The sequence below is a fragment of the Sinocyclocheilus rhinocerous genome, unplaced genomic scaffold (assembly GCF_001515625.1).
Source record: "Sinocyclocheilus rhinocerous isolate Xijiao unplaced genomic scaffold, SAMN03320098_v1.1 scaffold24, whole genome shotgun sequence".
NCBI classification, from domain to species: Eukaryota; Metazoa; Chordata; class Actinopteri; order Cypriniformes; family Cyprinidae; genus Sinocyclocheilus; species Sinocyclocheilus rhinocerous.
Genome location: NW_015647124.1, coordinates 2374404 through 2399009, shown reverse-complemented (window position 1 = coordinate 2399009; position 24606 = coordinate 2374404). Strand labels below are relative to the sequence as shown.

Sequence of the window (24606 nt, the reverse complement as noted above, 5' to 3'; positions counted from 1 at the left end):
ACTGGGAGATACAGTTAGGAAATTTCCAGGGTGACCCCGGCAAACCAGGACTGAGCTGACAGAGCAGTAAGCCAGGGCGGAGCTGATGGGATCATGGATCCCCAGGGCAGTGCAGACAAACACCAGGGTGGAGCAGACAAACACCAGGATGGAGCTGGATAACACCACGGTGGTGTAGGTGGACCTGGCTGAGCAAGTGATCCCCGCAGTAGAGCTGAAACATCCAAGGCGGTGCTGAAGACCACCACATCCGAACAGGTGACTCAAACCTCAGGCAGAATGGTTGACTCACAATCATCAGGAGTACTTGCTGGCTTGAAATCACCTGGATGGGTGACAGGTTTGAGGACGCCTGGAGTGCCGGCCGGCCTGTCGACGTCTGGAGGGCCGGCTGGGTGATGGGCTTCTGGAGTGCCGAGACAGATTCATAGGCTGGTTTCAACAGACCTAATGAGACGGATAGACAAATAGAGTTCTAGAATGGCCTCCATAGCCGTGACAGGACTGGCAAGGGATTCAGGAACGGCCAAATCAGGACAGGCTAGGAACTCAGAGACAGCCTCCATAGACGTGACAGGATAAGCAAGGGATTCGGGGACAGCCTCCTTGGCCGTAACAGGGCAAGCAGAGAGTTCAGGGACAGACTCCTTGGTCATAACAGGGCAGAGTGAGGGTTCACAGGTGACCATTGTGGTCAAAACAGGACAGGCTGGATGCTCAAGGATGACTTCAGTGATCGAGACAGGGCAGGCAGGGAACTCACAGGTTGGCACCAATACAGTACTGAGCTCTGAGATTTGAGTGGACTCTGGTCCAGGTTCATGGACTGGAGCGAAGTCTGGAACAGATTCATGGACAGGAGCAAGCTCGGGAGTGTACTCATGGACTGGAACGGGCTCAGGAGCGGACTCATGGACTGGAGTGGGCTCAGGAGAGGACTCACGGACTGGAGAGAAGTGTGTGGCCCAAACACACATTATCGCCATCAATGTAACCGGGAGAGCAATCAGTGGTAACAGGGTCTCTGAATTCACCAGACAAGGAGCTATCTGGCTGGGTTCTGGCATGAAGGTCATAACATCAGGAGATTCAGGTACTTCCCTCAAGTTAACAGGAAACTTTGAATCGGTGGCCCTGTTGGCTGAAGATTCTGATGATAGAACAGGTACTGTGCTGAGTGCTGGGACAGAAGCAGGCACTGGGTGGATCTCTGGGACGAGAGTGGGCACTGGGATCTGGTCAGGGGCTGGAGCCTGCACTGGGCTGTACAGAGTGGACTCTTGGTCTGGGGTAAATCTGGAGTTAGCTCACAGGTACGAGCGGACTCTGATGCTGATTCAGGAGTTATAGTGGGCTCCAATGTAGATTCAGGGGTTAGAGTGGACTCCGATGCATATTCTAGGGCCGGAACGGGCTTGATACAGAATTGTGAGACTGGAGCGGACTCATTACTGAATTCTGGGGCTGGAGTGGACTCGTGACTGAACTCTGGAACTGGACTAAACTCAGGGACTGGATTGAACTCAGGGACTGGAGCCTTCTCTGTACTGTGCTCAGGGGCTGGAGCCATCACTAGACTATGGTCAGGAGCTGGAGCCAACACTGGGATGTGGTCGGGGGCTGAAACAGACACTGGGCTGTGGTCAGGAGCTGAAACGGGTTTGTGTCTGGACTCGGGCTGGAGTGGATTCAATGGCTAATGCAGACTCTTGAGCAGGTTTCACTGGGAAAGACTCGGAAATCACAGGAAGAATGAGTGGCCTTTCGGGACTAGCTCGGCTGAGTGAAAGGGCATTGAGAATATATTGCTCTAAAGTGCACCTATTCACACCCCATGGCATCTTAGAATATCAGTACAGCATCCTCTGAATATATTGTTTAAGCTTGTTCCAAAAATTCCCCAGCGTATTCCTCAATTGGACGGCCATCCTGAGTTAAGGAGAACAACAAATCTATTGGGGCGGAGAAGTAGGCTCATGGTTGTTGTGTTCGTTTTGGGTCTGGTCTTCTGTCACAATAACATGTGACAGGCAGGCACTTCAGAAAAGCAGTGATACCAGCAGGTAAGTATAAATCAGTGATCCTCAAATCTGGCTCGCGAGACCCACTTTCCTGCAGAGTTTAGCTCCAACCCTATAATCAAACAAACCTACCTGTGATTTTCTAATGATCCTGAAGACATTGATTAGCACACTCAGGTGTGTTTGATTAGGGTAGAACTAAACTCTGCAGCAAAGTGGATCTCGCGAGCCAAATTTGAGGATCACTGGTATAAATGGTAATAGTTGAAAGTATGAAGTTCAATGAAAGTCTTGAGCTGAAACAGTAACAGTTATTTTGTTTTTGCAGATACTGGTTAGCGTGGCAGACAAGCAGGGTGACGACTGGAACCGTATAGGCTGAAAGTAGGAAAGTGTCCAGGGTAAGTCCTTCTTGTCCTAGGCATAGACAAGACCAGTCAATAGCCGGGTTTCCATCCGAAGTTGCGAATTTAACAAAACTGGAATATCGCATAAAACATTTGCGCACAAGCATCGTTTCCATCCAATAAGTCAAAGAGAACTAAATCGTCACTTCCAGATAAACTGGCACTATAAATCACTAAGAAAAGTAGGAGAATATAATAATTTTCATATATAATATATTGCTTGCGCCTCAGAGCGAGCAGACGAAACGCAATGAATGCGGTCATTGCTTTCGGAGGTGGATGCTGCTGTTTGGGATACTTTTTTGATGCGCTTGGAGGAATTTATTCGCAAAATGCATTTCCATCTACCATTATTCGCATCAACCCTCTTTCGCACAAGTCAAAAACCACCTCAAGCGAGCGTAAAAACTTTTTTGCGAATTAAGGGATTTTTATTCGAAATTTGGCTTTTCCATGAATGTATGAATGAATGTAGATTGTGATCATGACAGACAAAAAGTTTACAGCCTTTTTACAGATAGGAATGTGCTTAATCTGGTCTCTCTGAGCCAGTCGATTAGATTTTGACTTGGCACATTTTTATGGATTTAACTGTATAATTTTATATTAACATTTATAATATATATACATACATATATACAACACATTAAATGTAATTATAATATGTGATATGTATATGTAATTTGACTGAATTAAAATAAGCACATTCAAGCAAGTGTAACTGACGTAAGCTAAAGGTAAGGTAAGGGAAAGGTAACGGTGATTGTAGAGGGAATGCTGAGGTTACAAATGATGAAGAGGGAAAAGAAAAAGATGACATGAAGTAGATATAAGACACATAGAGTAAATGCAGATCATGAGAATCAAATTTTCCTTGATCTTGAGCAAAGACGGTTCCCTTTATAATGACTGGAGCTGTCAATCACTTTCACTGTCACAGAAACTCCTATTATAATCAATGAAACTGTCTACACTGCTCAATTAATCTCTTATTTACTTTGAGTTTGCACTGTGTTAGTTATGATGAAAGCATTCGTGAGTGCAGAAATCGAGTTGCAATGGCGAGATCATTGCATTTGTAACTGATTGGCTTCAATGCTCAGCACTGCAAACTGTTACGCAAAGGGAGTGGATCTAAATTTTCACAATTAGTTCATCTTGGCAGCTGTAAAAGGGAAAACATAGCAAAAGTTTCCATATGTAAATTTCATATCTAAAGATGTTCGCCAATCATAGCAGTGGGCATCTATATTGAAGTTTTTAAAGGAGACAAGCCTTTAAACCAAGCGTTTAAATCAGAGGCCTAATATTAGGGTAGATTATGACAGTTTATGATGTAAAAAACTTACTAACATTATAAGTGCACCTCAAAAAACATTATAAAATAAAACTAAATGCAGTTCATAACCCTATTTCATCAAAACACACACAAAAAAAAGACTGAAAAACTGCAGGCGCTCATTAACCTTTATGATTACTCTCTCTCCTTTTGTTATCAATTCGTCAACAAGAGAAGTGAGTGGGTGAGAAATAGTGTGAAGTAATAAAACAAAGAACGAATGAAGGCAGTTGTTAGAGACAAAGAAGCACATTTAAAAAAAAAAAAGTAAAAAATGTCTAGGTGGTTTCACATAAATTGTTAAAAAGAAAAAAGTCTCAGTAGAAGACTGAAATCTTTTATTATTATTTTAAAACAAGCAGTGCAGCAATATTTGGACAGGGAAAAAAGTGGCCAAATCAAAGTCAGTGTAGTCAACCCTACATTCAGGAAGCCATTTTATTGTCATGTAACCAATTCTTATAGTATATATAAAAAAATAATTACATGTTGACCATATGAAAGGTACATTTTGTTCATGTCAAATGAGGTAACTAAAAACTATAAAATAATTAATATTCATGACTCAAAAAAATATTGGTACAGTAGTTGTATATAAAGACAAAATTTACTATTTTTAAAATATTTTTTATTTCTTTTTGTAAAAAGTTTTGAACGTGTGATTCACACATTTTAATTGTTTTAGTGCCAATATTTTACGTTTTTGTTGTTGTTGTTATTTTATTATAATTTTTGTACAAAACCGTATAAACATAACCAAAAATAATATATAAATTAAATGTAAAATATTAAAATGATTTCTTTATCATCTTGGACATCTTTATTTACCCTTGACTGTCATAATTCATTAGCATAAACTATCATCTAAAATCTTTATTTTTAGGAGAAAAAGTTACTTGTGAACTACTGGTTCACTGTCTGTTTTATTCTGTCTTTACAGCTTTTAAAACCCTGTGGCATAATGATTAATGTTGATCATGAATAAAACGAGAGCCATAAAAGATGTAAAAACAAATAATAAAAACAACAACAAAAAAAGTAATAAAGTCTTAAACAGTCTGGTGACACACCTCTGACTGCTCAAACATTCACTACAAGTCAAGTTTTTGAACAGTAAGATAATTTTAAAGAATTCTCGTCTGCTCTTCTGCTATTAATTATTATTATTATTAATAATAATAATAATAAATGTTTTTTGAGCAGCAAATCAGAATATTAGAATGTTTTTTGAAGGATCATGTGACACTGAAGACTCGAGTAATGATGCTGAAAATTCAGCTGCGCATCACAGAAATAAATTACATTTTAAAATATATTCAAATAGAAAGCACTTATTTTAAATAGTAAAAAATATTTCATATTTTTTCACATTTTTTCCATATAAATATTTAAAAAATATCACTGCTTTTGCTGTATTTTTGTCAAATAAATGCAGGCTTGGTGAGCAGAAGAGATTTCTTTAAAAAACATTAAAAACCTTACTGTTCAAAAACTTTTGACTGGTAGTGTACATATACACTTTCAGTGGGGTGGTACAGTACCTTTTCAAAAGGTACACTTTTGTCCCTTACTTACCCCTAAAGGTGTATAATAGTATATATTAGTACATATACCTTAATAGTTCAAATTAGTACCTTTTAAAAGGGTACCACTACCGCCACAGTAACAGCCTTTGTACCTTTTTTTCTGAGCGTGTACTTAAGGAATAGCATACAGTCTGAGGGTCATTATTGCAAAATAAACCCTGACAGTGTGATCAGTATCTTGTATCACCCTGAAGGGTGTACGTAACACGGCTACTTCCAAATAAATTAATGAATACATATACATGACATACATAAATATTTAAGTTGAAAGCAGCTTGTTGTTTAGCTGAAAGCTACATAGCACACATACATACACTGACGAAACAGATCAAAGACGCAGACCTTTCTCCTCAATATATGAAATGTCCCTCTGTTTCATCTCATCTTCCCTGAATGTGACTGAATCACTTCTCAGACTCAGACTCAAAACAAAAGTCCTTGATATTTTCCCAAGCCTCTTTTGATCAGGTTAAACAGAAGAAATACAAGATATCCGACATAAACACAATGTGATTTCCACCTGAAATTAACAGCATTCGTCCATTCCTGCACTTTCAAAACACATATACACACACGCACGCACGCACACGCACACACACACACACACATGCGCACACACACACGCACGCACACGCACACACACATCTGCCCTCATACATGAGGCTGGATGGGTTTGAAGTACATGTACACATAAAGATACAAAGCAAGGTGATACAAAGAGAAAAAGACAATTAGAGGAAGAGAGAGCGAAAAAAGCAGATGGAAATATGTGGAAAAGTTTGTAGTGAAGTGGCATTTCAATAGCTGAATGTCATCATTATATGGGTCAAGGGCACTAAACAGGCAAAGAGAGACCATGAAGCACTTCTGCTGATTAATGAATGTGGGTCCTATAGATGTATATAAAGAAAGAGAGACAGAGCATGAGAACTTTGAAACTACAATTCTAAAGTACATTAAAACAGCGAGGTCAAATGCTTATCGGTACCATATCAGAGCGACTGTCTGGTTTTACAGCAGTAACAGCTGTGTTTGTTTGGGAATCACAGTAATGACCAACAGTCAGAGTGCACAGGTTGAATTGGTCCAACAGGAAACAAGGTTTACTGCATCAAATCTTTGAAAGACATTCATAGTTTTGTTTGAGACACTTTGTAGTAGCAGGTATCTGCTATGTCATGCATAGAGCCCTATGAAATCCATTTAATTTTTTCCCAAATTCCTTTTTATTTTTTTTCTCTAAATTCTGTCGTTTATGTTTTAATTTTTCTAAATTCAGTTTTTAATGGTTTAATTGCATTTTAATAATCAAAAAGGATGTGTAATCAATTGAGTTCATGAAAATTTAACCATTTGTTAAAATTTTGACAATAATAGGGCTCTATGAAATGTTTATTTTTCAGAAATTCAGCATTGTTTTTAAATTTTTCTGAATTCCATGTTTAATGGCTGAATTAAATTTTATAATAATGAAGAATGTCAAATTAATTTTTAAAAAATGTATTAATTTATTACAATTTTAACAACATGGCATTATGAAATGTTTTATTTAATTTTTTATTTCACAGAAATTCTGTGTTGTCTGTTTAAATGGTCTTTTATGATTTAATACTTGATTTAAAATTTTACTATTAAAAACTGTGATAATCAAATGAACTCATAAAACTTGATTTTATTAAGTTGTTCATTAATCATTTTAAAAAGTAATCAAATTAAATCTGAACAATTCCTTTTATTTTTTTGGCAACCGAGAATTACTGTTTAAATTAAAACATGGATGAAAAATTGTGTTTCAATAAACTATTATTGTTGTTGTTGTTGTTATTACTACTAAAGTACATTCTACTCTACAATAGTAATATATTTCTGTTATAATTTCTGCATAACAGAGATTTACATTTTAAATCAAAACAAATCCGTGAAAAATGTGTGATATTCCCTAAAATTATTTTAATAAACCGTATTAATATTGTTATTGTTACTTTGAGAGGTACATTCTACTGTATAATAGTAATATATTTTTGTCAAAATTTCTTTAAGTTCAGCCTACCTTTTATTTTGTCAGGTTATAGTGAAGACTAGAGCTGGGTATCGATCAAAAATTTCGATACCGATACTTTCGGTCCCCAAATTATACTTTTCTCGTTACCAATTTTATTAAATCCATTTCAACAAGATTACATTACACACTAGCTCCAAAAACTTACATTACCTCATAAAACTATTGTTTCCAGTTTGTTGAGGCTTTTACAGACTCATCTACTGAGCCCCTGGCACAAAGGAACAAAATGTAACCAACACAATAAATCATTGCAAATAGTTTTAATAAAGTTCAAATACTTTTCAGTGAAAAATGAACAGTTTTAAGTCAGTATGTGAGGCTCACTTTAAATCACTCAGCAGTTCTTATTAAAAAAAATAAAAAATAGCATGTCTGTTTTTTCGGGAGACAGACAAGCCCTCTCTTCACTGATGATGTCCTGAGGACAGTATATGATTTGTATGTGATTTTCATGAGATTCTGCCTATTTTATAGCAATACAGGGTGTGTACGGTACATGAGAAATGCTAAGCAGGTGTAGCGATTAGCTTGATATAAAAGGCTACAAATATGTTATTATGCAATGTCTGCAACATTTAATGACCAAACCCCACATTAGACCGCAATCAGAAGTTATTACAAACACTCAATGGTGGTTTAAATTGAGTTTTGAGTAAAAGCATAGTATACATTTGATAAATTGTCTTATGTAGCATGATGCTACAGTGTGAGTGAATGGTCACGTAACATGCGTTTTCCTTGACGCCTCGCCAGAGCCAATCACTGATTTAGGCACATAAAGCATACTGCATGCTTATTAGCTCACTGACTTTAATGAGTTTAACCCCTTAGGTATCAATATTTGGTAGCGAACGACAAGACATTTTTGGATACTCGATAGTATCAAGGCAATTCGGTCAGTGCCTAAAAAGAATTGAACTCAATACCCAGCCCTAGTTAAGACTAATTAAGTACATTTTTGTGTCTATCTGACAATAGTTTATTTAAATGAAAAGTGAACAGCTGGTGAAGTGACTCTCACTGACTCTCTGACAGACTCTTGAAACATCACGAGCATCACGCATGCTTTAGTATGTGCAGTAGACCAAACTGTGCCGCTCATTCACACAGAACATGCAGACTGCATATTTCAATAGCAGGCCTTTTGCGGTTTGTTCACAGACACTCATCCTTATCGCCATTTGATGAAGTGTACAGCACTACTTTTGATTCATTCATCCTAAATTTGCCAAATTCCATGACATTCTGATTTATGCAGTCAAATCAACATTTATGACTGGATTCCACGATTCCTGCATTGTGATACTCATAGGGCCCTACATGCATGTTCTGCTATTTAACAGAGAAACATTGCACACGCTTTCACTATTACTCCATTCTAGTGGCAAAAGGCTTCAGACAGCAATGTAACATTTGAAACGGGTGTTTGATCTCTGGAACCAGTGGTTAATGAAGTCACTTCCGACTAAATCAACTCCAGTGGGAGTAACGTATTCGAGAAGCCGGGTGATGAAGCTACTGAGCTTTTGGCTAATTGCACAGGGAGCTTTGAGACGCAGCACAGTAAATATGACAGCAGAAAAGGATTGTTCTGTTCTTTCTGTCTCTTTTCACTTGATTCATGTCTCAGTCTCAAGTAGACAGACTTTTCAGGATCGCTATAAAGTCTGGCTCGCTTTGCTGCTTATTCTGCTCAAGAAATAAACAAGAACTTCCCATTTAGATGGGAAGAAACCGTCTAATTAACCTTAGTTGGTTTGCTTCTATATGCTGTTTAAGGGCAGTTAAAGGATCAAAGACATGATGACATCTATTAAAGTGACAGTTCACCCAAAAACGAAACTTCTGCTATTTACTCATTTACTCACCTTCAACTTGTTCCAAACCTGTTTTTTCTTTCTTCTGTTGAACACAAAAGAAAATATTCTGAAGAATGTTGGTAAGCAAACAGTTGATGGTACCCAATGACTTCCATAGTATAGAAAAAAAATATATACTATGGAAGTCGATGGCTACCGTCAACTGTTTGGTTACCAGCATTCTTCAAAATATCTTCCTTTGTGTTCAACAGAAGAAAGAAATTCATAGAGGTTTGGAACATGATGTCACGTAATGCAACCAGCGTGCAGAAAAGTCATGTCGGAATTACCATAAAATGTAAAAAGCCTCGACTACCCAGAAGTCCTCACAGAATTCCTAATTATAATTTGTAAACTTTTCTGGAATTTTCTGAAAGCTCCACCATTGTACCACCTGATCACTGCAATGTTACATGGAAACACTCAAAATAGCAGCGGCTTTAGCAGTAAGACGTAGTTATCTCATAATATTTCTGTTAAATAATTCTAATAATTGACTATTATATTAATGTATTAATAATGCAAGGTCTGAAAATAAACTAAACGCATAATACAGTTCAATGTTGCTAACACAGAGTTAGATAATTAATGTCTAATGTCCTGCTAAATAAACTTGAAATTATTCAATTTTAAGTTGTAATTATCAAAGTTATTTGCATAACGACTGTGACTTTTTTGTATTGTGGTTTTGTTTATTGATGAAATTACGCAGATTCATTTCAATATTAATAATGTTATCAAAAAATATATATAATTACATGGATTAATTTCAACGGTAATAGTGTTGCCATTGAAACACACAATTTTGAGTCCAAGGAGGCTGTAAAACGTCATATGGTACAACCCTCTAAATAAGTTTTTTTTTTTTTTAATAATGATTTGTGAATTTGCAAAACATACTTTTGAATATATTTTTTTAAAATAACGATTAAGATGTGTACACTGACATATATTTCACGTGTAAGGAAAATATGTTATTATTGACTTGACAGTTAAACCACATGACATTTTTACAGTTTTTAAATTTAAACTTTAGTTAAAAACAATAAAAGTTTTAAAAATCAATATAAAATTAGCATGAAAACAGAGATATTTCTATTTTTCTAAGATACTTTTTTTCCCCTTTCCTTATTTTTAACACTCTTAGCAAATGGCTGCAATATAACAAAGAGTGAAAAATTTAAGGGGGTCTGAATACTTTCCGTACCCACTGTATATATATATATATAATATATATTGTTTGCATATAATTTTTTCAGCAAACTGGCTTTTTATGGCTATATTTGGATTAAATCGGATCACTGGCACCATCAGATCATTCGTCTGGACTTTTGTTGATCTTTACTTGATAAATACTGCTTATTTCATATATAAAACAATACATAAATACTGCTTATTTCACACATAGAACAAACCAGAACATGCAGTTCTGTTCACGTTTGCTTGCTACTTCGTGTCTGAAACCAACCTCTGAATGTCCTTCAAAGATTTGAAGCCACTACCCTGGCAAATCCAGTTAATGATTTCTCTCACCAGTTTAAACAGGGTTTTGTTTTAATAAAAACCCGTGTGCCCACATTGCTGTCAGCCAATCTGACAGGAGATTGTGATTCTTTTAAGTGTTGCGTGTAATATGCATTAGACGGTCAGCAAATGGCCTGTGGATGTCTGAGTCTGACACTGCATGTCTCACGCGGTGCCTGCTGCAGATTTGTCAGTTATATTAGAAGCATATGGAAACTCATATATTGGCAGAACGTCCCAGTATCCCAGAGAGAAATGAGTTCCAGCACTGAGGCCTGATGGATAATCGAGCCTTTAGGCTGTTCGTTCTCTTATATGCTTCTGTATTACCAGCCCGGGGCCATGGCATTCAATACTAGCGTCCAAAGAGGAAGCTGATAAATAATTTCTCATTCCTCTACAAATCATTATTCAAATATAACGTACAAAGACAATGTATGCAAACAAGTATGCAGTCATGTTTAGGTCATATCTTAGTGCAGGGACGTGCAGAGAGTTCCTCTCAGGGGCAGGGGCTCAAATGTAAAATAGAAATGTGACCCTGAAGCACAAAAGCAGTCTTAAGTCGCTGGGGTATATTTGTAGCAATAGCCAAAAAAACATTGTATGGGTCAAAATTATCCATTTTTCTTTTATGCCAAAAATCATTAGGATATTAAGTAAAGATCATGTTCCATGAAGATATTTTGTAAAAAAAAATTCCGTTTCAAAAAATTGACCCTTATGACTGGTTTTGTGGTCCAGGGTCACAAATATATATATATTTTATTATATATATATTTTATGTTTTTGCAAGATGTCACTTATGGTCATCAAGCCTGCATTTATTTGATCAAAAGGTTAATATACTTTAAAAAATATATTTTATTCCTGTGATCAAAGCTGAATTTTCAGCATCATTACTGTCACATGATCCTTCAGAAATCATTCTAATATGCTGATTTATTATCAGTGTTGGAAACAGTTGTGCTGTAATAAATCAGCATATTAGAATGATTTCCGAAGGATCATGTAATGATGTTGAAAATTCAGCTTTGCATCACAGAAATATATGATATCTTATATTAAAATAAAAAAAACATTATTTTAAATTGTAATAATATTTCACAATATTACAATTTTTTTCTGTATTTTTGATCAAATAAATGCAGCATAAGATGAGCATAAGAGACATTCATAATGCTGCATAATTATCAAAAATGGTAATATAATAAAGTAGAGTTTTGGTGCTGCACGGTTTTGTGCAGTGCTTTGTAGTCAGTTGAAAAAAAAAAAAGTTGAAAAAATTGCTTGGTTTATTTTTTCCTTCTGTCGACCCATAGGCACTCACTGAAAGAACCATATATGGCTCGAGAGCCTATTCCGAACAGACTATGGAATATCAGTCAGTCAAGCGCAAAACACACGCAACCCATAGCAACACGTCATGGCAACGCCTCAGACTGACAGATATGTAAAAATACACATTGTCATGTTAATTATTATTCAAATGCAATTTGTTTTATTGACCACAGTATTATCATTGCTATTTGTCTGAGAGGGGCACTTTTGAGGGGCTCGAGCACCCAAAGCCTCCCCCCCTCCCTCTGTCTTAGTGGATAAACATGAAAGTTGAGACTGACCACTGCTGTTTCGGCTCTTCCTGTTGTTTTTGCCCCCCATCAGCAGCATCTTCAAGCTGTTTTTAAACATGCTGGCAGCAGGCAGAGGAGGCTACTCAGACACCTGTAGAGGAGGAGAGAAAGGATGCGTTTAGCAATGCAAACATTAGGAACTGATTTTTAAATCAAATAGTCAATACTTTATGAGTCAATGGATGTGACATATGATGCTGATACAGTATTAAGCCTGACATATGAAATAATAAAAGAATGTGCATATGTGTTTTGTTGGGTATCATATTTGATATATAAGGCTTTTAAGGCTCATATGATATAGTGAGAATATGGAGCTCATACTTGAGGCGGAAAAAATAACACCTGTGTTTTATTTCTATGGCCCAAACTGAGCAAAAATTGCAATTTTGTGTAGATGCTGATATGGTCAAAAAGTAATAAGAAATTCTGACAGCCTGTAATGTAAATCAATGAGATCTTTATAACAGACTATGTACATAAAATGCATATAAATCAGTTGATATTCATAAGATTTACCAATGTAAAAAAGTAAATCATATAAATCAGTTGTCACTCTATATCTCCCAATATATCAACTACAAGCGGTCGAGGCTTTAGAATTTTGACTTTATAGGGTTAAAAGTCATTGGATGTTTATATTCTAACAAAGGCACAATTCAAATCGTTGTTGACAAATTGCACTAAACATGCATTGAAAAAAGACACCGCTTAACTTCATGCATCCACACACAACCAGAGGCACGACAAAGGCTTTAGAGAGGATGTGAATTACCAAAAGCCATTATGTGTCATGCACTAAACTGGCTTATTGCTTTCCCCCATGTAATCAAATTCAGAAACAGGCAAAAGAGTGTGTAGAAAACAATAACCCCCCACCCTCCCGAAATATCCAGAGCTTATTTAGACTGGATGAATTGGAGGTGTAATGCTTGTGATAGCATGCGAGTACAGTAGAGAGAAAGTCAAGCTTTTATATTATCCAATAACATTAGCAGGGACACGTCTAGAGTGCTTCCTGTTTGGGTGGGTGAATATAGGCAGAGAACATTAGCATATAAACTAAGCGACTGCCTCTTCCTGTTCTCTTTAGCACAGTCTCAGTCTCTCACTCTCTCTGTCTGAGACAACTAATGAAAACAATCAGTTTGACTGGTTAGCATGGTTTGCCCCTGCTGGTAGGTGCTGTAACTACACCACTGCAAACAAAAGATGTCCCCTCAAAAGTAGCCATTCTGACAAAATGAAAATATTAAATACAATTATTTTTAAATACAAAATGTTAAATATATTTGTTAAATAGTTTTTTATTGTGTTCTCATATTTATTTTGTGTTTTTGTAAAGCCATCGTTTTATCATTTTTGTAAAAAAATTTTGTGTTAAATAGTTTTTTATTGTGTTCTCATATTTATTTTGTGTTTTTGTAAAGCCATCGTTTTGTTATCATTTTTGTAAAAAAATTTTGGGCTGTTTGGTATTGGAAATGGTTACTATTTACAATTTTTCATAGTGTGATATTTGGTAAATTGTATACAAACCAGTTAATGTCAGTAAACACTATAATAATTATTAATTATAATAATAGTACATGGAACCCACAACAATTTTATTTTTAAATTAGGTCTTCAAAAATTAGATCGGTCTTCAGCAGATCACCATTGTCAAGTATAGTAATTATTCACATGGCATTTACAAATCTCAATCAATCAATCAATCAATCAATCAATCTGTAACTGTAATCCAGAGCCTATGAGCCAAGATGGCAGACTTCAAAGAGAGACAAACTCTTAAAAAACAAAAAAAAAATAGATAACAGAGAAAGAGGCTCTTATTTTTTATTTATTTATTTTATTTTAAATTTAAAAAGGATGTTCTCTCTTAAGAACATCACACTTTTCACTGAACCAAACACTTTTGGCGACACGAGTCAAATGGTGAAGAGACAAGCACAATTACTACAGCTCAGTACTTTTTTTCTAAATACATTTTCCATTTTTTATTCCTCTACTTCTTAATTGCTCATTAGGGCAAAAGAATGCTGTGCCGTCAATACTCTCTGTGCTAGTTTAACTTCTCTTTTAAAACAAGGGAAGTCCTGACTCCTGATACCGGATACTATAGGCTGGAAAAAGAAAAAAACACTCTGAATAGTCTGGGCCTGACCCATTTGTTTAGAGTAGTTTGAATTTTGTGTCTAAGGCAGCATCCTAACAAACACAGGCTCATTGAAAAAAATGTGCGTGTGGTGTCATTTCTGCAAAATTATATTATGTTGCTTCTTGCACATTTTACAACACTTTCAAAAGTGAAATGACCAGTGAGTGGCGCTGTAATCCAAAAGAGACGAATGTGAATCTGGTTTTATTACGTTGGTTTTTGTACATATCGCAGCAGTTCAAAAACGAAATGTCTGGTGAGTGATGCAAAAAAGTTTAATACTCTATTGTGTTCAAAAATAACACCTACACTAATGGTGTGTTCACACCATAAGACTAATGGTATGTTCACACCAGGCGCGAAGCGAATATTCGCATCGCGTCTCTCGCTCTAGATTACTCGCGGGATGTTTTTCGTGTCACTCGCGTGAATAAAAACAGCACGATCAACCATGGTGGAGATAACTACAATCGCTGTTTTGTGCCTGTTGTCAAAAAGTCCCAAATACAATGGAAAGCGAAACGCCGACGTGTCTGGGTTCACAGCACCGTCCAGAGGAGGATGGATAACATTAGGATCCTGTATTAAATGTGTGTGTTACATTTTACTACTGTATATATACACTGATATTACTATTGTTTTTATTATTGATAGCAGCATCTCTGTAGCCATGCTAATAAAATACAACTACCACTACAACTGATTTTAATTGTTTTCTATGCTCCAGACCTATATAATAACAGATGGTTGCAATAATGCTCTCTTCTATTGTCTGATTCAACTGGACGTGTCAAGAAACTCTTCGCTGATTGGCTTGCGCGAGAACGCGTCATGCGAATTTTCCGCTCGAGTTGAAATTTTTGAACATGCGTGGAAGACGCGATTGAGGCGAATATCGTGGGTTCGCAGCAAACGCGTCGCGCATTTCGCATCATTCGCGTCGCGATCTACTCGCGCGAATAATTACATTCGCGTCTGGTGTGAACACACTGTAACTCTAAACCTAACCAATAGTGTTAACAAAAGCAAACATGACATAAAAACTGAATTTTACTGAAGCAACCATGTTGTTTTATCCTGCTTCTACAAGTCTTTGAGCTCTTTTATCATGACTTGTACCTGAGCACAAATGCAATACTATACCGGGTGCGCTACCAAGCAAGTTTACTATGTAAGAAAAGCAAAACATATAGAGCTGGCTATGTGATGCAAACTTCAAAATGTATTTGATAAGTAAAAAGTATTGTGCAAGGAACCGTGCAAAAATTAGTCTTTATTAATCAACAATCTGTCCCGTAATCATAATATGTGAAAAGAATAAAATTTGATTGTGTTTTACTGTCACTAGGGTTTATTTCAGCTGGAAGCTGCAGTGAATTGTATAGGTATGTTTTCAGTTTTTCACTAATGTAGGCAGAGGTGTGTTTTTTCTTTCCCCCTCATTCTACAGATCCTCTCCCTTCCTGTATAGCACTACATATGCTACAGTTACTGTGGATGGCTCATTTAGTGACGTGGTGGTTGTGTGTTGCCGCTCACTGATTGAGGTCCTGCTGTTTGTCATTGTCATGTCTCTACGGTGAGGAAGCTTCAAGTCATCGCGGGTTGTTTGTCACCCCTGCTGCATTCCTCACTCCAGCAGGGATTGTTTGTTTGGATGTTTATTATTCCAGTTCTGAAAAAAATAGTTTGGACCAGTGTTATTTTTGTTCACATAGATAATATTATAGTTTTTATTCATATTTTGAATTTGTTTTTCTTTTATATTTTCAGTTTTAATTTTAATTTTAAAGTTTTAGTCATTTTTATTAATACATTTTATTAGCTTATATATATGACATTTTATTTTATTACTTCAGTTATTATTAACTTTATTTCCAGAAACAACTTTTGTATGGTTTTAGTTTTAGTTACCTAAACTAAAAAATAAATAAAGTAAGCAGGCATGTACAATTTTCACTCAGAAATTGCTAGTAAATTTTATAATTAATTCCAAAAAACTGCATTTTGAAGAACTGAAAAAGAAATAACTACTATCATCCATCTATCTATCTATCTATCTATCTATCTATCTATCTATCTATCTATCATAACCCTGGGTTTGGACTAGTGAGCTCAAACAAACAAAAAATTCATACCTTATAATTTGAAAAAAAAAAAAAAGTATTTCAGAAGGCAGCAGGATCATGCTCATGTAGAAGTAAAACATGGGATAATATCAATACTTGATGTCAGCTGTAGTAGATACAGTAATTAGCATGAAAGGTGTTTCAGGTTGCTATAGGTCAGTGCTGCTTCACCTTATAGCCAGTCAGGGAGGAAACATTCACAAGAGCTAAAAGAGCTCTGAATGCACTCTGAATGTTGAGTGTTCTTGAACAAAGAGTAAACGTCGTCACTACGCAGTGTACACACAGCTATAAATGTTAAATATATGCAAGAACAATGTCAATTCAGTATGCAAATAGATGCAAAGTAAGGGCAAACACAAATTTGAATGCTTAATAAACTGTCAATGGAGAGTTGCAAACATAACATAACATACAACACAACATTTCTTAAAAACATAAAATTTACAATGCCCAAAATAGCTGAAATTATCTGTAAAAGAAGTTTGAATGGTGTCTGTTTTAAATTGGAGTTTAAACCACTTATTTCTAAATATATGACTATATCGTTTTCATTCATTTTATTTTAGTTTTAGTTAATAGTTCATCAAGTTAAAATCAACAAAAATTTGAAATTTTGCCTTGGCAAATAGTTGAAACCGCTATCAATATTTAGTTTTTATATTTATTTAGTTTTTGTTTTTTTCATTTATTTCATTTCACATAAATACATACATAAATAAATAAATAAATAAATAAACTTACTTATCTTCTCAAAAGAGTTTTCTATCTTTTTTTTGTTTGATAAAATTTTGCCTTGGCAAATAGTTGAAACCGCTATCAATATTTAGTTTTTATATTTATTTAGTTTTTGTTTTTTTCATTTATTTCATTTCACATAAATACATACATAAATAAATAAATAAATAAATAAACTTCTTTACTTATCTTCTCAAAAGAGTTTTCTATTTTTTGTTTGATATTTAGGTCAACACGAGAACAACACGTTGCAAGAACAACCACAATTCATTATGCAGATGCAAAGTAGAAGGGGAATATTGGACATTTGAAAAGATACATTTCTAAAAATAAAAAAAAAACATAACATTTTCAAAATACATAATCTACTTACCCAAAATCATATATACGAATCTGAATTTAGTTTGAATCTGAGTTTAAATCATACCCTAACCAGAATGTTTGAGGAACATCAATGCAGTGCTATTAACAGTTTGTTTTTTGTTTTGTTTATTGAACATTTTACACAACCAACCACTGACCAAAGTGCTGTACAATATATAAACACATAAAAGAGACAATCACACAACCATAAAAACTCAACACTAAAACCACAAATATAAAATAACAGCGAAATAAACCACTCAGTTTTAATACACAAACAATTTCTATACTCCATTAAATGCTAATGCAAAGAGGTATTCCTTAAGCTTGTGTTTAAAAACACTTAGTGTGGGTGCCGATCTGAGAGAAAAAGGTAAAACATTCCAAAGTTTAGGAGCTTTCGCTACAAAAGCTCGATCTCCACTTCTCCATTTAGTTCTAGGCATCATCAAAGCCAGCTGGTTAGCTGACCTTAAAGAACGTTTTGGCTCATATTTCTCAATCAATTCCACCAAATACAACGGAGCCATACTATGCAATGATTTATAAACAAAAAACAAAAATTTTAAATAGATTCTGTAATGGATCAGTAGACATCGTAAAAAAAACTCAGAACTGGAGTAATATGGTCTCTCTTATGAGTACCTGTCAAAAGCCTCGCAGCAGCATTTTGGACCAGTTGTAAACGGTTAAGCAATGATTTAATAATACCAACATATAGTGAGTTGCTTCTAACTGTTCTTTTGCAGAGGAAGATACACTTGTATATCATCTGTATAGAAGTGAAAAGAGATTCCATGCTTACAAAAAATTGACCCATATGCAAAGAAAACAAAATTGGGCCGAGAATGGACCCTTGTAGAACCCCACTAAGCAAAGAGACAGGTTGTGAATAATCTTAACCGACATTTACAGAAAAAGTTCTGTTTAAAAGAAAGGACTTAAACTATGCAAGCACTCTACCATGGATTCCCACCACCTTTTCAAGCCAAGAGAGTAAAATGTCATGGTCAATGGTATCAAATGCAGCACTAAGGTCAACGGTTAAGCAATGATTTAATAATACCAACATATAGTGAGTTGCTTCTAACTGTTCTTTTGCAGAGGAAGATACACTTGTATATCATCTGTATAGAAGTGAAAAGAGATTCCATGCTTACAAAAAATTGACCCATATGCAAAAAAAACAAAATTGGGCCGAGAATGGACCCTTGTAGAACCCCACTAAGCAAAGAGACAGGTTGTGAATAATCTTAACCGACATTTACAGAAAAAGTTATGTTTAAAAGAAAGGACTTAAACTATGCAAGCACTCTACCATGGATTCCCACCACCTTTTTAAGCCAAGAGAGTAAAATGTCATGGTCAATGATATCAAATGCAGCACTAAGGTCCAATAAAACAAGAACTGCTGAGGACCCCGAGTCAACTGCAGTCAATAAATTGTTTAAAACCCTGATCAAAGCCGACTCAGTACTGTGGTAATCCCTAAAACCTGACTGAAAAAAAATTCAAAAATGTAATTTTGAATTAAAAAAAGTGTGTAATAGATTCAAAGCCACCTTCTCTAAAACCTTTGATAGAAAAGGTAACTTTGAAATTGGCCGATAATTTGATACAACAGCAGGGTCCAAATGTGTTTTTTTTTGTTGTTTTTTTTCAAAAGAGGATGAACAACAGCATGTTTAAACTGATTAGGGACTACTCCTGTTAAAAGACTATTATTTATTATAGATAGGATACTGGGGCCAAGAACATCAAATGCTTGTTTTACTAATATCACTGGAATAATATCCAGTGAACAGTCAGTTGGTTTTAACTGGCTGATTACCTCTGCTAGTGACTGCAAGGAGATCAGTTCAAAATGGTCAAAACTAACAGATGATGGCCGGACAACTGAAGGGTCAAACAAACCAGGACAGGTTTGATCAGAGATCTAATATCAGAGATCTTTTGAACAAAATAATCCAAAAAATGGTCAGGAAACTAAATTTATTATATTAAATAAGACTGGCAGCTTACTACTATTTTTTGTAATTACTTCTACAAAATAATTTCTTTTAGCCATCTTTACAACATTCTGATAATTGGCTAGAGACTCCCGTAACATTTCAAAAGATACCTGTAACTTGTCTTTTTTCAATTTTTGTTCAAATTTTCTACATGTCAATGCAACCCCTCAACCCCCGATTCACATCATTCAGCCAGGGCTCAGGTCTGGAGTTGTCTTTTTTGACCTGCAGTGGGGCTAAAAAAAAGGGACACAAATGGAATATAGCACATAGAGTGAAGAGTCTAAATCCATATGAAGGGAAAACTGTCCATTAAATTCATTAAATCGATTTCATAAAATAGATTTTTGAACTGCTCTATAGCTCCAGCATTTAAAACCTGCTGTAGTCAACTTTGATAGGTTTTATAATTGTATGTGATGTCAACACCAAAAACTTGATCTGATATTTCAACATCAATAGATAAACCAAAAGTCAAAACTAAGTCTAAAATATGGCCATGAACATGAGTGGGCTTATGCATGTTACGGACGAGTGTTACAACAGAGTTGGGGATCCACTTGCAGGCTTTATTTAATAGAGTGTAGTCAGGCAGGGTCAAACAATGGCAAACAACAATATCCAGGGTCAGACAAAAGAGTAATCCAAGAATGGGCAATGGTCAGGGCAGATGGCAAAAGATCACAAAACAAGAAAACAGTCCAGAGTCAAAACACAGGCTCGGCAAGGCAAGACAAAAACTAGGAAGCAGAAAAACACAGAAAACAAGGATACGCTTAGAATAAAAGCACAATGCAAACAATACTTAGCCATGTGTTTGTGTGTGTGCTGCTTAAATAGTCTTGGTTTTTGGAAACAGGGGAGGGTGTAATCACTTCCTGGTGAGGGGATTCTGGGAAATGGAGTCCGGTAAGGAATAGTCTTAATGGTGATGGAGCCCTCTGATGGTGATTGGGAAGAATAACAGGACCCGGATTCATAACAATGCACATGCTGTATAAGATTAAAATAATCAATTACATTCAAAACATCTCCTACCAATGTGTTTGTAGGACAGCACACATGTATGATAAAGTGGAGTGTGGAGAGTTTAAAAAACCACATTCCCGAGGTACCAAATCCATGAATGGGCTTAAACCATCAGGTATCAGCCACGTCTCATTCAAAAACAAAACGTTGAAATTATGTTCAATCAAAAAGTTGTTTAAAATAAATGTTTTGTTTTTTCAGCAGATGTCAATGTTAATTCAGCAGATACCTCCTCTGAGTGAACTTGTGAGATATTCTGCAGGTTCACTCTCCGTTTGCAAAGCCGAGGGGGCCGATAGCATGATGATATGGCTCCGTCGCATGGACTCGCCGGTAAAATCCACTGATAAGGGCACCCGAGGAAGGACCACTTTTCTTCCCGCTTAAGTGACGGACTAGGGAAATGAGAGAAGGTCACCTAGGAGGAGGTCAAACTCGCCTTCACCTTTACCGCGAAGCCACCTTGCCGCCCGCGTTTCCTACGACGTCTGCGATAAAGAGCACACAGCGGTCAGCACAGGTAAAATGGGAGCGAGCACCCAGGTGGAAGGTAATTGGTGCCGTATCCTTTCTGCGTACAAAAGCGTGCTCCCTCCAATGATGATATAATATCCAAAAGCGTTTACCGGTCATAAGTTAACAGGGCAGAGGAGTTTATCACACACAGAGACATAATCACGAATAGAACCAAGACAAACTCGCAGACCGAGAGACGGCATGCCATCTTGTTCATCAACAGTGGTTCAAATAATTTGTGCACTTCATTACAAGTCAAAAAAATGTTAAATGAACATCCTAAGCAGCCCAAAATTGCAAAATTGTCTCAACCAATGATGTGACGTTGTGGCGGGACTATCTGTTAGACCAACCAATGACAGACGCTTTAGTAGTGGTAGTCTTGCGCAAATACATACTTTATAAATTTCACCCTTGGCACAGAGGAAACCTCAGAAGAGGAGCGAAAACGAAATAAATGCACCACCATCGTGCCCTTGAGCGAGGCACTTCATCTCAAGTTGCTTCAGCTAGACTGTCTCTGCAATTAGTTTGCTTTACGTTACACTGGAAGAAAAAAAAAGCATTTGATAAAAGGCAAGCTCTTTACAAAATAAATGCAATAGTCTGCACTTAAAATACTGTTCACACCAGCACTTTGTAGAGTTTATATGTTTGTTTGTTTTTGTAGACAAATAGGCTACCAAATGACCAAAAATTAGTTGATTGAAGGTTGAATAAATGTATAGACAAATACCCAAACACACACACATCAGATATGCAATTAAACAGGTTCATTTTAAGAGAAAATGAGTCATTAGTGAATTCTATGAATGCATTTATGTTCATAAAGACTCATAAAGTAATCAGTTAATTGCATTAGATGTTACAAAAAGTCAAAAGACACAATTAATGAGACACAAATGATGCTCTCTGTGGATCTGAAGAGCAGCTGAAGCACTGGAGCAGGGCTTTGGACGCTTTGTACAATTAACAGCTTTTAGATGCCACAGCCATGTAATGCATCATAAATAAAGCATATTAAACACAAGCCCAATTAGGACCCTTGTGTCTCTCTTAAAAACACATTTGGAGAAGGCAAGTGATGTATTTATTACCAAAACACAAGCTCTTTATGCTCTAGGGTTCTGCAAATGCAGTAGCTCATTTCTAACTGAACTATAGTCTAAAAAAGACATTGATTCATCAGATAAGTAATGTGTTATACATTTGGCAGATACTTAAACCCAAAACAACTTACAGTGTATGCATATGCATTTCACCAGTGTGTGGGAACTGAACCCACAGCCAGTTGAGCTAAATGAACACCATGTTCTGGTAAAATCACAGCAGAGCTCTGTAAGTAGTCAGTGTTTTGTTACAACCATAAAGTCACTATTACTTCAGTTTCATAACTACAAAAAGAAAGTTTGTCAAGATTTCAGACTGACAAAGCCTTGCTAGAAAGTTTAAACCCTTTTAAAGGTTATTTTGAAGCTTGCGTCACTCTTGTGTAGTTAGAAACTTTGGCGTTTCAAGAGAGATTTGAAGGCTGAAGGTTATATAAGGTGTCGTGTAGTATAAACATGTGAAGTTCAAACAGGGTTTTGATGGATGTATGGAAAGATAGATAGAACGATAGATAGAATGATGGATAAAACAATAGATGGATGAACGGAGATGGATAGATGGATGAATATAACAAAAGTTAGAACAATGCATGAATGGATGGATGTTAGAATGATAGATGGAGGGATGGATAAATAGAATAATTAATGGATGGAACAATAGATAGAACAATCAATGGATAAACAGAATGGCAGTTAGAACAATGCATGCATGAATAGATGGATAAATAGAATAATAGACCAGTGGATGGATGGATGGAATGACAGATGAATAAATAGATGGATAGATAGAATGACAGAACAGTGGATGGATGGATGGATGGATAGATAGATAGATAGATAGATAGATAGATAGCTCAGACATTCTGCTAAACCACTAATTTGTTGTTTCAAGGAGTAAAGAAATTCATACAATTTTGAAAGTTCATGAAGGGTGAGATGACAGACATTTCAATTTTGGATAAATGAGTGGATGGATGGATGGATGGATAGATAGATAGATAGATAGATAGATAGATAGATAGATAGATAGATAGATAGATAGATAGATAGCTCAGACATTCTGCTAAACCACTAATTTGTTGTTTCAAGGAGTAAAGAAATTCATACAATTTTGAAAGTTCATGAAGGGTGAGATGACAGACATTTCAATTTTGGATAAATGACACTTTTAAAAGACTAGCACGTCTGGCAGCATAGAAATGTAGTTAAATAATTCCATTTAGCTGATAAGACTCCACACAGTTTACCACTAAGCACATTAGACACCACATCACAGTTTTCAGAGGTGTGATAACAAAAGCCTGTCAAATTTATTTAGTTTAGCCTCCGAGGTACGAAAGGAAAGAAATTTGACTCATCTGGGCTTAAAATAGTGTTCTAATAAATGAGACAGAGTAGAACAAATCTTCCACCCTTCACACAAGCTGCCAGAGGTCTGGGGCTGTGTGAGTGGGAAGCAGACAGGAAGCCTGGATTCGTTTAGCCAAACCAAAGCTTTTCTCAGGTAAGCAGAAACAGAAACTCCTACACAGACTCTGGACAGACATGAACCTCACAGTACAGCATTCTTCTGTCATACACTAAAGGGGACATATGAAAAACAGCACTGCACTTGCTCTCAAGTAATATAAAAGATTCTGTTAAGTCATTCTTTTGACTCAAATCTTTTAAATCAAGCACTTGATCTAGTCCCAGAATGAAGGATTTGTTCACCGATTTGAATGATTCAAACTGTATGATTTGGCCACAACAGTTAACAACTCATTAGATGAAAAATTTTTTAATGAATATATTAGTAAATTAGCTGCTATGTGAACCAGATATTATGCAGATAGTCAAAAGACTGGCTGTGTGAGTCTAAAGAAACCATATAAATTGACCCCTTTAAACACTAGGGTCACCCCTTTAGTCATCTGTCATGTCTTATGTTTAACTAAACAAGCAAACACACACTAGTTCTCTTTCCTTTCTCACTTTGTCAGATCTCATTTGGGTCTTTTCCTGTTCATGAAGCAGAGCCGTTCCCTCTGAAACACCCGCATCAATTTAAGTGTCACAGTTGATTTGGAATAGGGAACCAAACCAAATCCCTCAGTCCCTTTAGCTAGAGAGACTGGAGA

The 24606-nt window shown here is 36.1% G+C and overlaps 1 long non-coding RNA gene across 1 annotated transcript in view; it reads right to left on the bottom strand.

Moving 5' to 3' along the window:
- LOC107708916 (uncharacterized) overlaps nt 1-24606 on the bottom strand; it is a 75666-nt gene that overhangs the window by 15835 nt on the left and 35225 nt on the right. The window contains exon 2 of the long non-coding RNA XR_001636422.1: nt 12421-12523. This is a non-coding gene — a long non-coding RNA (uncharacterized LOC107708916). The remainder of the gene's footprint in view (nt 1-12420; nt 12524-24606) is intronic.